General features: G+C 44.4%; 1 protein-coding gene and 1 long non-coding RNA gene across 3 annotated transcripts in view; one reads left to right on the top strand and one right to left on the bottom strand.

Moving 5' to 3' along the window:
• The window catches only part of LOC139566646 (catenin alpha-2), a 756,349-nt gene that overhangs the window by 338,622 nt on the left and 398,733 nt on the right, over window positions 1-18,994 (top strand). The window lies entirely within an intron of this gene.
• Window positions 12,518-13,233, bottom strand: LOC139566878 (uncharacterized). Its single transcript, XR_011673177.1, has 2 exons — window positions 13,147-13,233; window positions 12,518-12,573 (listed from the first exon to the last, which is right to left on the bottom strand). It is a non-coding gene; the product is annotated as an uncharacterized lncRNA (long non-coding RNA).

Genomic DNA, 18,994 nt, shown 5'->3' with positions numbered 1-18,994 from the left:
TGTTCTTGCTGAGTGAATTCCTTTTCTGTTTCCTTCTTCGCTGTAATAACATTTTGGTAGTCACGTTGTCATTGACACATACTTTCATGGATTGTTTTGGAGGGTTTCACCTGTGTTTGGCGTGCTCTTTCCTGTCTTTGTGAAAGACCTGGCATAGCATGCACATCCTTGACCATACCTGACACAAATGTCCTCTTTCGACCTCCATGCCCCATACTGGAGGAATTCTAAACAGTACGGCAGGACAACGTTTTAAGTTCACGTATTACCTTTAATCTAAACATTTGTCTTCTGATATGGGGCCCAAGTTCCTCAGTACGTGGCTGTGTCGTTGAGTGGGTAAAATTCCCAAAACTTGTGCTGTCTTACCCCAAAAGTTGGGGTTTAAATTTCCAATTATGTTTCTAAACAAAGCGCATGGAAAAAATATGGGTGGAATTCCTGAGATGTTAGTTTATTTAACATGGGTGTTTCGACTTAAGTCCATGTTTTGTTAAGTCTACTTCGCTCAAGGCTGAATTGGACCCAATGTGCTGAGTGTAACAAGGGTGGTTCATCACAGCTGTTTAGTCCTGAAGACTAGCCAAGTGGACTAAGGCAGTGCTTTGACAAGCAGAAGACCCAGGTTCACCTTCTCACATGAATGCCCACTTTATACATTTTACCCCTACTGTAACTTAAATAGCTCTCAACATTTTGATTGTAGCATCATTTATAATGTAGCCTATAAGTACTGCCGTTGTCTACACTAGAAAAAATAATTCAATTCCCAGTGTCTTCTTTAAAATGCTAATTAAAACATTGTCTGAAAATCATCATCGATCAATATTTACTCTATAAACCATTGGCATTTCAAGAGACAACCAAAACATGCTTTTGGGGTTTTAATGCTGCCTTTTACATGCACTGAAACACCAACAATGGTTTTCACAAGGCTCTCTTAAAAACACCAATATGCAGATTGAAGAACCACTTTCGGTGTTTTAGAGTACTTCCGTTCTGTTTTGAAATACATTCAGTGTATTATAACACTCACGTACATTGGGTTTACATTCAAACACCCTCCAAACACCAGATCTCACCTTAAGCCCCTTACTCTTCATGGTTTCACTACATAATGATGGCGTTTTTAGTCTTTCTATTTTAACAGTGCATCACACTCTGTCAACAAAATGAATGAACCGTACACATGTTTGGATAATTCTGAGATTGTAAGTTTCCGTCTTGTCCCATCGCTGCATCTCTCATACAGACTCGGGAGAGGCGAAGGTCGAGAGCCATGCGTCCTCCGAAACACAACTCTGCCAAGCCACACTGCTTGCTTAACCCGGAAGTCAGCCGCACCAATGGGTCAGAGGAAACGGCGTACAACTGGCGACCGCCAGCACGGAATCAATAGAGCGCGATGGGACAGGGAATTCCGTCTGGCCAAACCCTTTCCTAACGACGATGGGCCAATTGTGCGCCGCCTCATGGGTCTCCCGGTTGCGGCCGGCTGCGACACAGCCTGGGATCAAACCCGATGCAGTGCCTTAGACCGCTGTGCCACTCGGGAAGCCCGTATTGTCTATTTTTAAACCAATGGTTAAATATACGTGTCAAACGTTGATTATATATAATATACAGCAATGTGTTTCTGAGGAGAATCAATGGCCGCTTTAGTTTAGGGCTCTTGTCACCAACCAAAATACTGATTGAGAGCTGAGTGGTCCTCTGGGTGAGTGTCAGGTGAACTTCTGACAGAAGCATTTCAACCCCCCACTGTCTATCACTTCTCTGACTCAAGAAGTGATGATGGCATCCATGACGGACACATCCACAGTTTGTCTGCGCTCGGTCCACACACGTGACGTCGTGATGTGAATGTCACTGCTGCTGTCAAACCGTAGGCCCTCGTGACAATCCACGCATCTCATCTGACTGTTCTAAGTCTAGAATATACATGGTCTTCAGGGCTGTGGCTCCCCGGAAACGAACAGTCGCTTTCATGGCCTCAGAGAAACAAAGTTTGTTTGGGCTTACTGGGGAGATTTTGGCCAACAGAACATGTTGTCATAGTTATTTTCTGCCCATTTTTATTATTCATGAGTAATTTCTTAGCTCGCCCACTGAGTAATAGCTTGCTGACGCCCGGTTTGCTATTTATTAATGTGATGATTTAGTGTTAATGTCATCATGGCAAATGTCCGAGTTACATAAAGCATAGCCATTGTGAAGGTTGTTGATGTTGACACTAGTGGCACTCTGATTGAGTCTGTGCACCTTTTCCACCTCCACGTCCAACTGCCCACCCCTTGCATGTCTCTCCCAAGAGAAGTGTTTGTCTATGGGGGCAGCTAGAGATGTGCTGCCCCCTAGCCTTATGGAGCTCCTGGTAGTGGGGGAGATATATTTGCCCCACTGGGGAACCTCTCTCAACAGGCAGATAAACTACTACCAGCTCCTGGCTTCTCAACAGGTTAGGCCCGAACAGCAGAACCAACACTCTTTCTTACTCTTTATTTGACAAATTGCACACTCTTTCCAAGAGTAAACGTTTCATCAGACGATGATTTGAGACCATTTATGTATTCAGTATGAGAAACACAGCTCTTTGTCACAGCCTCATTTGTTAGCCTGGTTGAAATATAGAGAGTAATGACCATTTGCTTTGGTCTTTTCTCCGTTCACAAGCATTCATTTAAATCCAACAAACTTAAAAAAACGATAGTCCCATTTACTGAATAAGTAATCCTGTAAATGTCCACAGGTTGCATCCCAAGTTCAACCCCTATTCCCTTTATAATGCTCCCCATAGGGCTCTGGTCAAAAGTAGTGCACTTTATAGGGAATAGGGTGCGATTTGGGATGCATACATCGTGACACTGCAAAGCTTCATGAATTATTTGTAACGGCTGGTGAGGTGGTTTACAGGGTTGTAATGGGGATGCTATAGCATGCACAGAAATTACATGTTTTCCTGTATGTGCAAATATCTTATGGGGAAGAGGAGAAGAGGGACATACCACTTGAAATAAATGTGTCTGTTCCGTCCTCTAACAAAATGATCTGTGTGTGCAGTGGCCCACAGTGCAGTCGTTTCTTTACCACTCATGTCCCTGTTGCTGCAGCCCCTCCGTTTGCTAAAATCCATAATTAAAATAGACAGAGATGCCGAGTGCAAAAGCAAGCGTCCAGAGGCCAATGTTGACTCTGTTCTTTTTACGTATTAAGCAAGCATTTAATAATGCATATATATATTATTTCTGTTCTGTTTTCACAGTACTCTTTCACAGTTTTCAGAGCATGTTCCCATGATATAAAACATCCATTAACTAACGTCATGCCGTGGTTTGTCTTCCTCCTTATGGCTCTGGGGTACAGACATGCATTGTGTGTCACGCCTGCTCCCGCTCTACACCCAGCGCCAGGCTGCCCTGCATTACGCACTCCTGCCATCATCATTGCGCACACCTGCCTTACCTCGTCACGAGCATGAGCGATATTGGACTCACCTGGACTCAATCACCTCTTTATTACCTCCCCCATATTTGTCAGTTCCCCAGCTCTGTTCCCCACTGCTGCATTGATTGTCATCTGTCTTTGTGTTTCCCAGTTCTGACGCTGTCCCTGTCCTGTTGCATGTCCGTTCCAAATCAAATGTCAACAAACGGGGAGTACCTGCTTCTCTTCTGCAGTGTTGTTCCTTACATTGTGGTTTTAACAAGAGAGCTATACAGTGTGTAACTTTTAATTATCAAAATATTGCCTTGATTTACTCACAAGGCAGTCAAGGGAAGCGTTTTGCTCGCTAAATGATTTGTATGAGGAATGACTGGTTGTTAAAAATACATTAGCGACTTTTCAAAAATGTTTTTAAAAGATGGCTTTTTAGGCAACCCCTCTTTCCGTTTTAGTGTGGGTGGCGCCTTTGGCGATTGCTCAGTCAGGAAATGCATCCCTAAATTGCCTTAGGGGACAGGCGAGAACAGTGGGTGTTGGATGGAGGAGAGATTGCGAGGGAGAGAGGAAAAGAGAGTACAGCTGCATCTGGCTCGTCTCCTTCTCCCGTCTTCGTCTCTTCCTTTGTCTTTTCATTTAAGCCAAAACCTCTCCCTCACCCGTCATCGTGATGGACCCTTGCGTACATTTTCTTATCCTCGTCGGAAAAAAGTGAGACGGAAAAAAAAAAAGATAGAAAAGTTATCATTACTCGACGGCCCCTTTGCTCGCCAGGTCTTTTCACCTTGGCACGGCGAGCCCAGACAAAAGAGAGGGATCATAATACACAGAATGAGATGTCAGAGAGTCGGGTAATTAATCAACGCTAAAGGCTCCTGTGTGGTTCCCCGGGCTGCTCTTCTTGAAAAACAAAAACAGCACAGCTTGGCAAACTCAGCCGAGGGAGAAGCATATAAGCCGGAGCCCTCATTACGGTCCTTAAACTTCCTTCTTTTATGTCCCTGCTAGCACCGCTCAATTATTTCATCTAGAAACCCCTGTCTGTCTGAGTGCCTTCCAAATGACACCATATTTCCTATATAGTGCACTACCTTTGACCAGTGCCCAAAGTAGTGCCCTATGTAGGAAATAGGGTTAAATATTAATATTAAATATTAAGCACACAGCCTCTGTCTCTCTCTCTGTCTCTTTGTCCCTGGCCTTAGATGTAGGCTACTGTAGTTGTTATTATTATGGGAGGTGCCTAAGCCCAAGAAGTAGCTGTAATGAAATTGCAATTGATAGGAACAGGGCAGATCGGTACTCCGCTCCATGGCTACGCTGCTGTAGCTCCTTGGTTCAATGTAATGAATGGAATAGTCCCAGAAGAGAAACCCTGCCAGTCTGCATGCTATTTAAAAGAAAACAAACACTATTTGAACCCATGTCTGGTATATGAGACTTTTACTGTAATGTGAAACAGAGTACACGGAATTGCACTGTTTTGATCTGTGGCTTTGATGCATTTGGTCGAGAGCCAACTGAAGATCCACAGCCCACTATCTCGTCAAGATGCTGTGGCTTAGCCAAACATGTGACTGACAAATACAGGCAAATATTATATTTACACTGGGTCAACTTTAAGGCCAATGCAGTTGGCCACGCTCCTGAAACGAGTACACTGCACCCATCCCCCGTGGCACCATGTGTCAAATCTGGCTCCGCTCATCGCCATAGAGATTTACATTGTGACAGGCCTCCCTCAGGGGGGAGGGGTCAGGGTTGACCTCTAACCTGTGGCTTGGTGAATTGGCCCATAATGCAGTTTTACTGGGGCAGCTGATATCGCAGGGCCTATAGGGATCTCGTCGAAAGTAGTGAACTATGTAGGGAATAGAGTGTCATTTTAGACAGACACAATGTCCCTACTAGCATACTGCTGAGCCCATGCCCAATACATTGCTTCATCGCTAAGTGTCATTCTAGTGTGGATATTGGAACAGCGCTATGGGAGCTTTCCCAGCGTATTAGAACAGAGCTATGTTGGAGCCGATATGGCGAGTCAGTTTCAAGCCTCTGCCACTCTCTGCACAGCTCTGTTTGAGCCACTGGCTACAGTCCCAGCCAGCGGGACCAGCCAGCCCTCATCCTGGTCTGGCTGAGGTGAGAAGCAGCCCGACAACGGTGCCACGCTGCTCCGGACAAATGGAGCTCAGCGGTGTGTGTGTGTGTTGTTATTATGAACCTGCAGGCGGTGGCGGTGTAGTGAATTCCAGTCGTTGTTTTCTCTCCACCTGTGACTGTGTGTGTGTGTGTGTGTGTGTGTGTGTGTGTGTGTGTGTGTGTGTGTGTGTGTGTGTGTGTGTGTGTGTGTGTGCGTGTGCATGCATGTGTATTTGTGTGTGTGTGTGTGTGTGTGTGTGTGTGTCGATGTGTGTGTGTGTGTGCGCTCATACATTTGAGTGGGTGTACGCTTTTGTATCTGTGTGTGCGTGTGTGTGCGCGAGCGTGTTCGTGCGCTCACATTTGTGTGTGTATCGAGCTGTAGTCTAAGCCTGGTGTGCATGGCCAGTGAGTGTGTGTAACCTCCACGGTGATTCACAGTGGCAGAGGTAGAATCAGCCTTGGCTCACGGATCGATGGCTCGGTCCCTAGCCCAGCACCACAAAGCCCTCTCACTCACAATTACTATGTATTAGCCTGACGTCGTGATCGTGTAAGCATTGGCTCTCCAGTAAGTGGCTGCCATTAAATACAGTGTGTTTGTGTGTATCTCTCTGCGCATGTGTGTCTGTGTGTGTGTGTGTGTGTCGAATGTGCGTGTGCACATACACATTTGTGTGCTCAGCGTGCAATTCCATTTCATCACACACATCATTAACTATGACATTAAAGATAATTTGACGTGTCGACATGACACCCACTGACAGCGCAGCAAGGTTTTCACACAGTGACTGTGAAAGGACATTTTTATTCAAATATTGCGTGTTCACACAAGAACAATAACGTCAAGTTCTTTGAATGGTGAACTACTCCATGCTTCGAGACAAGACAGTCTTCTTTTCGCATTGTTCTTTCTCATCGATCTAGATAGTGTGAAACCTCGGGCTTACTATCAGAGGGACTGGAAGCACCAGTCACTTTTCAAATAGGGCTTTTCACAGGACTATTAGAGCAGAACTAGCTGTGTTTGAAGCTAACAGTGCTAACAGTGTTCTGATATACCTGTCAGCTAGTCCTCCGGCTCACATAAATGGTGGTTCAGGACCCTTTTAGGAATAGAACAGGCTCTGGAAACCATTTTGTAGTTGTTTGGAGAAATGATAGGTTCAGCCACAGTGGTGTGGTGCAATTTGTTTTAGGTGAGGGAGCACCCTTTAAAAAATAAAATGATGTCATAATTTCCTCAAAGTTTGTACCGACATATGTAGCCAATTGAATAATCGATCATTATAGAATATGCATAAAATGCATCCTCCAATTGCGACGTCTGCCTACGCCCACAGATTGTCTCAATAAAATGGGATATTTTTAATACACCAAGTTAGACATAGGCTACCTAATGTCAAAATAGGCCATCATCACTATCATCGTGAATGATAATTCTTCACGTTTTACCGGTGAAACGTCCAAACTGCATCCCCATGCCACTCGTTTGATTGATCTCAGTCAGTTTCCTGAGAATATGAACTCAGATCTTCTTGATGTACTGTTTGGTGAGTGAATTAGAGCAGGTGGCGTTAACAAACTATTAGCCTTTCCTGTATTGTGTTTCAATCTAAACATAATCCTGCCTGGTGGCTCTGTTGAGTTTGTGACTATTCAGCTTCAGCTGTGTTTTTGGTGTGACAGTTACATTATAAGCCTACAATGCTACGGTATTATATTCGGTTCTGTTGTTCAAAATGCTAATGAGTCATTATGTGATCTTTTGAGACATTGATTCAGCTTTGATCTAACTCGATCTAATACTCTTCTATTTGTAATTATAGTAATAAGTGATGAGTAGGACTAATAGGCGTAGGCAACAGAGCTCGATGAGATGTCATTTTTAAATGATTGGAGCGTCTTTCATGGTGCTGAAATGAGAGCTTTATTGTGAGTAGGTATTTCCTTGTATTGTGTAGCTAACACGCTGTATCATAAATACACTTTGATTTGATTAGCTTGAACACATAGTTACAATATACCCTGTTACAGAATAAAATCAAATAGAGAGGTGAACTGTCAATTCATATAATTTATTTAGCATAGATTAAACATGCTATTAAATGAATTGACCAAGTAGTGGACATAAATCATTACTATGTAGAATTGCAGGAAATTAATTTTTAAACAGCCATAAAATCAAGCATTTAGTTTGCCATATTCATGCATCTTAATTTCTCCAACATGGCCCAATTCACATTTCCAATTGCCCACCCTGACATACCGAACAGCACCTGCGTCTCAACCAATAGCCAATCTAGGCTAAATATCCCAAGCAGGGCTACAGCAACTTCCAGTGAGAGTCAGGCTCCTTTGGCTTTGCGGTGGCCACTCTGATTTGTGCTTCCTCGGTAGAACGGTGTTGCCGTAACCAAGCGGTCACATATTGTGCTGTGTTCCAATGCGCAATAGAGGTTCCCGTGGAGCTTTATGAACATCAACGCAGACACACAGTGAATTTAGATTTTTTTTCAACGTTCTGATGTGCCAAAGTGGCCAAGCCTCCGCAGTTGACACACACGGTTCTTTATCATTTTTGCAACCACCAGAGAGAAGACAGGGAAGAAACCATTGTTTACATATCTCTTGGGTACTATGTCTATTTATTTGGTATATCATTCTATAATTTTTCATGGAATTTTTGTAGTAATTAAATATAATTTATTTAGAAGTTACCAGAAATAGTTTTCCAGCTCTGTGTATTCTCAAATAAATTAAAGTGAGGGAGCGCCACTCCACCGCGCACCGGCAGCACTACACCCCTGTCCAAGCATCATACTACGCTCTCAGGACAGCTAGCTACTCGGTTCTGAAAAAAATTACTTTTCAAAAAATAATAAAAAATTACAAACGGAAAGGTGTTGCGTGCATATGTATTCACCCCCTTTGCTGTGAAGCCCCTAAATAATATATGGTGCAACCAATTACCTTCTGAAGTCACATAATTTGTTAGATTGCACAAAGGTGGACTTTATTTAAGTGTCACATGTCTGTCACATGACCTCATGATATATACACCTGTTCTGAAAGGCCCCATAGTCTGTAACAGGTCAGGGACAATGTTGTAGAGAAATACAGATCAGGGTTGGGTTATAAAAAAATATCAGAAACTTTGAACATCCCACGTAGCACCATTAAATCCATGATAGAAAAATTGAAAGATATGGCACCATAACAAACCTGCCAAGAGAGGGCCACCCACCAAAACTCACGGACCAGGCAAGGAAGGCATTAATCAGAGATGCAACAAAGAGGCCAAAGATAACCCTGAAGGAGCCGCAAAGCTCCACAGCGGAGATTAGAGTATCTGACCATAGGACCACTTTAAGCCGTACACTTCACAGAGCTGAGCTTTACGGAAGAGTGGCCCGAAAAAAAGCCATTGCTTAAAGAAAGAAATAAGCAAACACGTTTGGTGTTCGCCAAAAGGCATGTGGGAGACTCCCCAAACATATGGAAGCAGGTATTCTGATCAAATGAGACTAAAATTCAAACCCAACACCTCTCATCACCCCGAGAATAACATCCCCACAGTGAAGCATGGTTGTAGCAGCATCATGCCTTGGGGATGTTTTCATCGGCAGGGACTGGGATACTGGTCAGAATGGAAGGAATGATGGATGGCACTAAATACAGGGAAACCTGTTTCAGTCTTCCAGAGATTTGAGATTGGAACGGAGGTTCACCTTCCAGCAGGACAATGACACTAAGCATACTGCTAACGTGACACTCGAGTGGTTTAAGGGGAAACATTTAAATGTCTTGGAATGGCCTACTCAAAGCCCAGACCTCAATCAAATTGAGAATCTGTGGTATGACTTAAAGATTGCTGTTCACAAGCGGAACCCATCCAACTTGAAGGAGCTGGATTAGTTTTGCCTTGAAGAATGGGCAAAAATCCCAGTGGTTAGATGTGCCAAGCTTATAGAAACATACCCCAAGAAACTTGGAGCTGTAATTGTTGCAAAAAGTTGGCTCTACAATGTATTGACTTTGGGGGGTGAATAGTTATGCACGCTCAAGTTTCAGTTTTGTTGTCTTATTTCTTGTTTGTTTCACCCCCAAAAATATTTTGCATCTTCAAAGTGGTAGACATGTTGTGTAAATCAAATGATACAACCCCCCGAAAAAATACATTTTAATTCTAGGTTGTAAGGCAACTAAATAGGAAAAATGCCAAGGGGGTGAATAATTTCGCAAGCCACTGTAAATGTCTGTAGTCCGAATAGAGGTGTTCTTGTACTGGGTATATTTGGAGTGAATAAACTGTTGGGATTGTTATGAAATACTTCACATGTTCATGTTAATTGTACTTTTGAACACTGCCACACAAGTGTTCAACCTAATATGGAGAATTGTAACTCTCTACCTTTTTAACACTATCAAAATATTGCCATGGATCACCAGCCGTTGTTCTCTGACACATTGTGTCCCTGCGAGTACATTTTTGATAATCCATTCCATGTGCCTTTCAAATCTCATCCTTTCATTGATGATAATGAGAGATGTGACTGTCAAGCCTTTGGTGGTGCTGGGTGACCAATAAATTGGATGCAGTCTATCACAGTGCCATCCGTTTTGTCACCAAAGCCCCATATACTACCCACCACTGCGACCTGTACACTCTCGTTGGCTGGCCCTCGCTTCATACTCGTCGCCAAACCCACTGGTTCCAGGTCATCTACAAGACCCTGCTAGGTAAAGTCCCCCCTTATCTCAGCTCGCTGGTAACCATAGCAACACCTACCTGTAGCACGCGCTCCAGCAGGTTTATCTCTCTGGTCACCCCCAAAACCAATTCTTCCTTTGGCCGCCTCTCCTTCCAGTTCTCTGCTGCCAATGACTGGAACGAACTACAAAAATCTCTGAAACTGGAAACACTTATCTCCCTCACTAGCTTTAAGCACCAGCTGTCAGAGCAGCTCATAGATTACTGCACCTGTACATAGCCCATCTATAATTTAGCCCAAACAACTACCTCTTTACCTACTGTATTTATTTATTTATTTTGCTCCTTTGCACCCCATTATTTCTGTCTCTACTTTGCGCTTTCTTCCACTGCAAACCAACCATTCCAGTGTTTTTAGTTTTATTTTATTTGCTGTGTTGTATTTACTTCGCCACCATGGCCTTTTTATATTTTTATTTATTTATACATATATTTGTTTGCCTTCACCTCCCTTATCTCACCTCACTTGCTCACATTGTATATAGACTTTTTTTTTTTTTTTTCACTGTATCATTGACTATATGTTTGTTTTACTCCATGTGTAACTATGTGTTGTTGTATGTGTCGAACTGCTTTGCTTTATCTTGGCCAGGTCGCAATTGTAAATGAGAACGTGTTCTCAATTTGCCTACCTGGTTAAATAAAGGTTAAATAAAATAAATAAATAAATAAAAAATAGATGTTTTATTTCTGGACCGTCTCATACACTTGAAGAGCCGCATTTAATCATCTTCATTAACACAGCTGGCCCTGCAGAGATGTCACGACCCGGCTCAGGTCTTAAAGATAAAATGAACAGAATGAAATTGGCTATTGTAACTAAAGCACAGCTAGGCTCACATGTCTCTGCATTGAGTTTTTATCTTCTTTTTAGAAAGTCACTCTGGGAATTTGGGTACAAGGGAAAGCTGGTACCCAATAATGATGCTTAAGGTGAGAGGAGGGTGGGAGGGTGTGGAGGGGCGTGACGTGAGTGTTCACAGGTAAGCCCCCACTCTCTCTGCTCCTTTGCGCTCAATGGAACTTTTAAGCTATTCTCTCTTTAGCGGCAGTGATTCAGTGAATTAGCGCATGGAGCTAGCCACGGCCGACACCATTTCCATCTCGCTCGAAACCTTTAATGAATGCCCCTGTGAGGAGAGAGAGGGGGGGGGGGGGCAGGATGACAGTTGGTTACAGAGTGCAAAGTGGCTCCCTTGCATGTCATCTGAGGCCACACGTCTAAAGGGGCGTGCAGGTGTTTACGTCATCCAGTAGGGATTTTTTTTATTCCACTTTTCCTCATTTCAGTGTTAACACCCCTACAGTATAATATTGTGGTGCACTGGACGGCAGTGCTCTTATTCCCCCATATCTTTATATTGATTTTACCTCTATATCCCTTTTTCCTCCATTACATGGCCAATCAGTTAGACTTTATTCCTGCATCAAATGATAAATTAATATTTTGGAAGATGCATTTTAATTAACTGTTCCCCTTAGGGCATGATTTAGGCTGTCATCTTTGAAATAAAAATTAGTTAGAACATGGCTAGAACCTAGATAGACCCTATGGATAGTGTTTAGTTCAGATAGAACCTAGTTAGATTATAGTGTTAGGTTCTAATTATCAGAGTAAGAACTCGACGGACACTATGAAAGCTCAAACCAAGTTTATTCTTCCCAACGGATCGGACAGCTAAATGGACAAAAACATGTTTTTCAATAGTGGTGTATATGTACCTCACTTTGGGTGGAGTCTTTTGGTGTGTATGTGTTCAAATCACTGTCGCATTGAATGCCTTTGTTGCTCTTTCTTCAGCCGGTTAGGGAGGGTTTTGAGGTTCACACACACTGTTTGTGGTCAAAGTATTCTTACTATTGCATTAAGACACCATCTGACGTCACCTTCCATGATAACCTCAAGAGAGGACAGATCAGAACAACAGTTTAGTTCAATTAATTTTAGATTCAGGAAATCCAGACAAGCATTGACTATATGACAAATGATTACATTCCCAATTTTCTTCATAACATTATCTCTACGACAAATGTCAAAGAGCATAACGAGATAATATTTGTCAAGTTTTGACCTCTTTCTTGTGCAATTCCCCACTTGAAAAGGACAATCCCTCCACGTGAAGATTTTAACTGGATTTCACTCAATAAACAGCCATAGAATCAGTTGCTTGTCTTTTATTTACCATTCTTTGGTTGGCAGTAAACAGGTGAAAAACCTCAAAAAAGAGATGACAAATACAAGTTACTATTTGAGTTGCCAGCCTAATTAAATACACAAAATTATCCACATCCACCTCAGAAACACATTTCTGCCATTATCAAATACAAGGTTTCCACTGTTAAGCAAATGTTTCCCAAAATAGAAACCCACCATTTTTAATCAAATGAGCAGAATCAGTACACTTTTATCCAAATTTGCATTTTAGCCAAACACATTCAAAATACCTCTAGTAGCAAAAAACCACACTTATTTTCTAATCAGCAGTTAAGCAGACAAATCCCACATCTTTTAGCCAAAGATTTTCCAGACTATACATTTGTTACTGAATTAAGAACTTGGTTTACTAAGATTTCTACAAAGTTTAACTTACTTTTAACCATTTCAAACAAGTTCTATCAACAATGAATTTGGCTCTTCTTACTTTATACCACACAAACAACATTTGAAGTTATAAATACCACTGCAAAAGTCCTATCAAAGTTAAGAGTTAAGTCTGTGTTTTCCAGAGTATCATTAGCAGTGCACTGCTTAAGTCAGTCTAACAAAACATGGCCAATATGGCGCTTACCGGCTGTCTTTCACAGTTTTGTGAAGGGCTTGGACTTGCACAGTCACCTTGATCACATAGATGAAGTTTCCTTGGTCTTGTGGTGCTATAAATGCTCCTTTCACTGCGTTCTAAAGACAACAGCAGAGCCAGGTGCTGGCACGCCCAGATTGCCTGGAAGATTTGTTCCACCTGGTTCACCACTGATTGAAGGAGGAGGAGTTTCACCACTGAGGAGCTCCCAGGCAGTTTGACAGCACACCTCCCACTCAATCTTCCCACGGGAACCGATGGAAAGATTGTAAATCAGCACCTACATACTGCCGGTCAGCTCCGAGTCTGATCCTCAACTGGTAGCAAGACAACCAAGCGTCGAACATCTCTGTGCAGGACTGTTGTTTGCGTAGCTTCTTTCAGGACTTTGGCCGATGGTCGGTTTAGTGCGGGTTTTGTGACAGGAAGGCAGGAGCTTTGGACCACTTTGACGTTCACGTCTCGAACAATGCCCTTAGCATCTGGATTAACGCTCATCACCCGTCCTAGTTTGAATTGGCCCCTCATTGCATTTTGGTCACACAACCAGACAATATCTCCGACAGCAACGTTGCGATATGAAGTGTGCCATTTACTTCTCAGAAATAAGTTTGGGCCGGCAAGCTGGCTCCAAGACCTCCAGAATTTGTTGACCTGGTTCTGCATCTCTCGGAGTCTCTTGTAAGGGTAGTTCCAAAGTCAAATGTTCTGATCTCACCGCTTGGAGAGGCCCGGCCCAGGAGAAGTGTGTTGGGTGACACATACTGCACGCTTTCTTCATGGCTCTGCACCCTGGCATCTATTGGGCATTCGTTGGCAAGGTTTGCAGCAAGTTGTAGTGTTGTCTGAAGCTCGCTGTAGCTAAGGCCAGTGTTGTTGCCCAGGCTCTGCAGTGCCTTCTTGAGAATGCGAACAGCGGCTTCAGCAGCCCCATTGCGGTGAGGTGAGTCAGCAGGGTGAATTGTCCACTCCCATTTGGTACCTTTTTGAGCCGACATCTCTTCTATTGAAGTTCTATTCTGAGCATCCAGGAACTGGTACAGCTCTCTTAGGACAGGTTTGGCGCCGATGAAGTTTGTCCCCGGGTCGGACCAGATCTTTCTTGGGTGCCCTCTAATTGCAGTAAAGCGTTGGTAAGCCATCAAGAAGCTCTCTGTCGACATTGTGTTGACCAGGTCTGCATGAATTGCCCTGCTGGCCATACAGCTGAAGACGACACCCCACACTTTCATTGAGACCCGTTTCTTGATGTCATCTTTGACAAGGTACGGTCCGAAGAGGTCGACTGTAGTGAACTCGAACGGAGCTGCAGGTGTGGCTCTTTCAGCAGGTAAGTCAGCCATTACCTGTTCGCACCTTCTTGCTCTTGACTTTTTGCAGAAAAGGCAGTTATCCACTACTTTTTGGGAAATTTTCCTTCCTTGGATGACCCAGGCTTTCCTCCTCATTTTCAGCAGGGTTGCAGCCACACCTTCATGACCCTCCTCGTGCGCCTCCCGTGCCAATAAAGTAGAGACCCATGCATTGAAAGGCAGAAGGGGAACTGCAGCGCCATCCTCCCTGAAGCCATGGATTCTCCCACCGCAGACTAGTAACCCAGATTCTGGCTCTCTGTACACAACCAAGCGGTCCGTAGTGGTAGTTGGGAACGTCACCCCCTCTTGAGCAGCAAGATAGATGTCTCTTATTGCCTCTTGACGTTCTGTGGCGGTGATAACTCCTTTTGTGGGAATCGCCTCCCACTTTGGGGTCTCGATGGACTTTGTTGCAGATCCAAACTTTTTGGCGGCTCTCCAGATAAAAGCAACAGTCTTGATTAGACACTTTAGGCTACTAAAGCGCCTCTCATCCACCAAGTTTAGGACAGCTGCACCAGCAGGAAATCGTCCCACAAGACTTGGAAGACTTATTTTCGCTCGGGCTCTGGTGAGTGCTGCCACAAATGACTTCTTTTGCATATTGTTAATGCTCTCTCGAGCTGTCACAGACACATCTTTTGACGACATAATTGGCCACTCGCTCTCTGGAAGATATAGAAACTCTGGCCCTTGCTGCCACTCTGAATGGGCATCAAGTTCCTTTGGCCCAGCTCCTCGAGTGATAATGTCGGCTATGTTGAGTGGTCCAGGGATCCACCACCAGTCCTGTAGCCGTGTGCTCTCTTGGATCTCTCCAATTCTATTAGCGAAGAAAGTCTGAAATCCATCGCTTTCACGCTGGATAGCTCCAAGAACAGTCTGACTGTCTAACAAATGGTACCACCTTTTTATCTGGATCTGGGTATGCTGTTCAAAGTACTTTTTCAGGCGGCTTGCAAAGACTGCACCGCAAAGTTCTGCTTTGACTGCATCCCCCTTCTGGTCTAGTGGTGTCAGCTTTGCTTTTGACTCCACTAGTCGAATTGTTAATTGTTTGTTGCAGTTCCACCGCAGGTAGAGGACAGCACCATAGGAGCTTTCACTGCCATCTGAAAAAGTGACAGCGACTGGTTCAGTTGTTGCCTTTGGTGGAGTAAGAGCTCTTGGGAACATTACTTTGCTTAGCTGGACGTATTCCTCAAAAATTCCAATTGCATCTTTGCGGAGCTCATCCGACAGGGGAAGGTCCCATGTGTCCTTGACCATGCTGCACTTTGGTTTTGCCTCTTGGAATGCCCTTCGGACCAAGATAGCCCCTCTTTGCTTTGATGGCGTTGTCAGGCCAACTGGGTCGTACAAACCAGCAACTTGACTCAGCAGTTCACGTCTTGTCAGCGGGTCTGGTGTCTGTGCTCGTACTTCTTCTAGTAGTAAGTCTTGCCCAAGTCTCATCTTTTTCTTCCGCCTGGAGAAGTTGACCCTCACCATGACATGCAACATGTCTTCATCCACAATGTAGCCGAGACCGAGCGCCTTGTTGTCTTCCTCCTTAAGCTGATTTGGCAGGACAACAATATTTGGTGATGCCTTTTCTCTTTCTCCTTTATTTTGGCCTGAGAAGACCCAAGGCTTCAGTGCAAACCCTCCTGCTTTTAGAATCAGCTCCACATTCTTTGTGATGACTTCGAGTTTTTCACGGCAGTTGTGGGATGTCAAGATGTCATCGACGTAGCTGTGCTCATGTAATACTTGGCATTCATCTGTGAGGTGGCTGAATTGAGGCAGGTTAGCCGTCTCCCTCATGGCCAGTTGTGCTATGCACCCTGCTGGCTTGTCCCCGATATTCCCTCTGGTTATGGCGTATTGTTCCACCTCATCGCCCTCTGAATCCCGCCACAAGAACCGGTGTAGATGGACTTCCCTCTCCTCGAGCCACACAGAATTGTACATTTTTCTGACGTCTCCTAGAGCGGCGTAGGAGCCTTGGCGGAACTTGAGGAGGACAGCTCGAATCGGATTGAGAACGTCAGGGCCTTTCATCAGAAGGTCATTGAGACTTTGGCTTTTGTACTTCTGACTGCTGTTCCAGACAAGTCTTACCGGAGTTGTAACAGAGTGGGGGTTGGGTGCGATAAGATGACTAATATACCAGATAGGTCCATTCCAGTTGGTTAGATCCTCTTTGGTCAGCTTTCTTGCAGCCCGGCGGTAAACCATTTCGTGGACTTGAGCACCATAGGCTTTTTTCCACTGCGGTTCTTTGGCGAGCTGTCTCTCTGTTCTGAGAAAGGTTGCCTCCACTGCTTTTATGTTGTTTGGCAATGTAGATGGGTCAATGAGCCATGGATACCTTGCATGCCAGTGTGGACTATCACTGTGGTCATCAGCACCAACATAAGTCAGGCCATCCTTAACAACTTCCAGCTCCCTTTCTTCAGCCAGAGTCATTTCTTTGCCACCAAGTTGACAACTGCCGCAGCGACATCCTCCACATTTTGGGGTGCAGGGGGCGCCAATGCTATCCCATCTCCACCACTCAATAAAATCCCGAGTGGAAATAGCAGAATAAGAAGACTTGATGGTAGGTTTGGCGCAGATATGTTCTTCATACATCAATGCTGCTGCTCTCATGGATCTGGCGAAGTGCGCTCTGGACTGGTGTGCTGTAACTGTAGCCTCTTCAAACAGACTAGGGTGTGTCCCTGCAATTGTCTTTCCCAATGGCCCATCCCATAGTACAAGGTCCCCAACGGTGCGTATTTTCTGTGGGACCAGTCGCCCTTCCTTATGGCTTATCAAAAGCTGTATCTGTCTTGGTCTAACAAGTTCATTTTGGGGGACATCTGGAAAGAATTTTTGGAGTCTTTTGGCTGTCACATGTTTGTGAATCTCTGCAATGCTGTCCAAACCATAGCAGAGGAGTTGGTGGGATCTGACATTGCCTTGCTCTGTGCGGACCCGGATCTTTAGGAGGTACCGTTTTGTGGTGACTTGAACTTTCATTCCTCCCACACCATGGACAACAAGGGTTATGGCTTCACTTCTAAGGTTCAAACGATCAGCTGCATCATGAGTTATATAGTTTGTATCCGATGCCAGGTCGATCAAAGTCCCAACTTTTTGTCCTGCATTGGCCGTGACCTCTAAGAGCATCATGATGACTGGCCACTCCACTATTCCATTCTCTGCTAGAAGACTGGGTTGGTTGGACACAAGAGAGGTTCTGGCTATAGTGTTGCAAAAGGCATTGCAACACTTCTCTGCAAGTTCAGGTGAGAGACTTTTAATGAACTCTTCTTGGGCTTGGGTATAACGCTCTCTTGTGTTACCTCCCACTTTGCTGTTATTGGACCTCTGGACGACATTCCCTTTGGATGTACCAGCTCTCGGGCAGAGGTAATAGTGGTGTTCTGCAGCACGCTGTTCTATACAGTCTGGCCTCCTGCACAGAAACTCTGATTTACAATAGTCACCTTCCTTGTGAATCTCCAGGCATCTTTTGCAGGCTCTCAGCTTCCTGACAGCATCTCTTTTCTCTGACAGCTTAAGCGTGCGAAACTTTTGGCAGAAATATAGCCTTTTCTTATGCTTGCAGTCTCCGCAGACCACACATCCTTGAGCCTGGTCGCTTAGTTGGGTGGAGGTTCTGGTTCGAGCTTGCCGAGGTTCAGATTTCGGTTTTGGTTCCTCCTCTCTCAGTTGGTCCAGCTTCTCATAGATGGCTTCTTGACCTTGAAGAAACTTGTGGAGGTAGTCAAATCGCTTGTCTTCTTCAGCTTCATCACCTTTGCCAGCTACATGAAGAAGCCATTCCTTCTTCAGGCCATCAGGAAGTTTACTCTCTATTGTCTTTGTTACAAGAGGGTTCTTTATAGCACCGGTCTTGCCAAGCTCGTTCAGATCGACCAGGGCTTTTTCTACAGATTGGATGAGCTCAACAATCCTCCTGGGCTGGTTACCTTTAACTGCTTGGAGTCTTTGGAGCTCTTCTACTATCTCAAGGGCTATAGTTGTCTTATTTCCAAAGCGGTTCTCCAAGACCCGGAAAACCTCCTCAGCAGTTGTGTAAGTTGTAAGGTGAAGGTCTCGTATGGTCTTCTCATCCACACTGTCGAGAAGTTGGAACTTTTTAACCTCTCTGGATCCAGTAGGTTCTCCCTGCATCTGGAGCGCTTCCCAGTCTTTTTTCCACCGGTGAAACTCTCGGCGGATGCCAGAAAACTTTGGGAGGGCAGCAGGCTTTAATTTAATTGCTGGTGTGGCCACAGAACTGTTTGAAGTAGTACTCAATCTGCTGGTTTCTCCTCTAACGTGTGCCCCTGTAAAGTCTGCTTGTCTTATTGTGAGATTTGGCAGGATAGTTTCAAGGTCTTTGATACGACTCTGGAAATGTTGTTGCTCTGCTGGGGGGGCCCAGCACTTCCAATGTTTATGCACCTCCTTCGCAGCCTTCACAAGTTTCTCTAGTTGTCCGATCA

Source organism: Salvelinus alpinus, chromosome 39 (genome assembly GCF_045679555.1).
Source record: "Salvelinus alpinus chromosome 39, SLU_Salpinus.1, whole genome shotgun sequence".
NCBI classification, from domain to species: Eukaryota; Metazoa; Chordata; class Actinopteri; order Salmoniformes; family Salmonidae; genus Salvelinus; species Salvelinus alpinus.
Note: the sequence above shows the minus strand (reverse complement) of the source record. Positions and strands in the feature narration are given on the sequence as shown.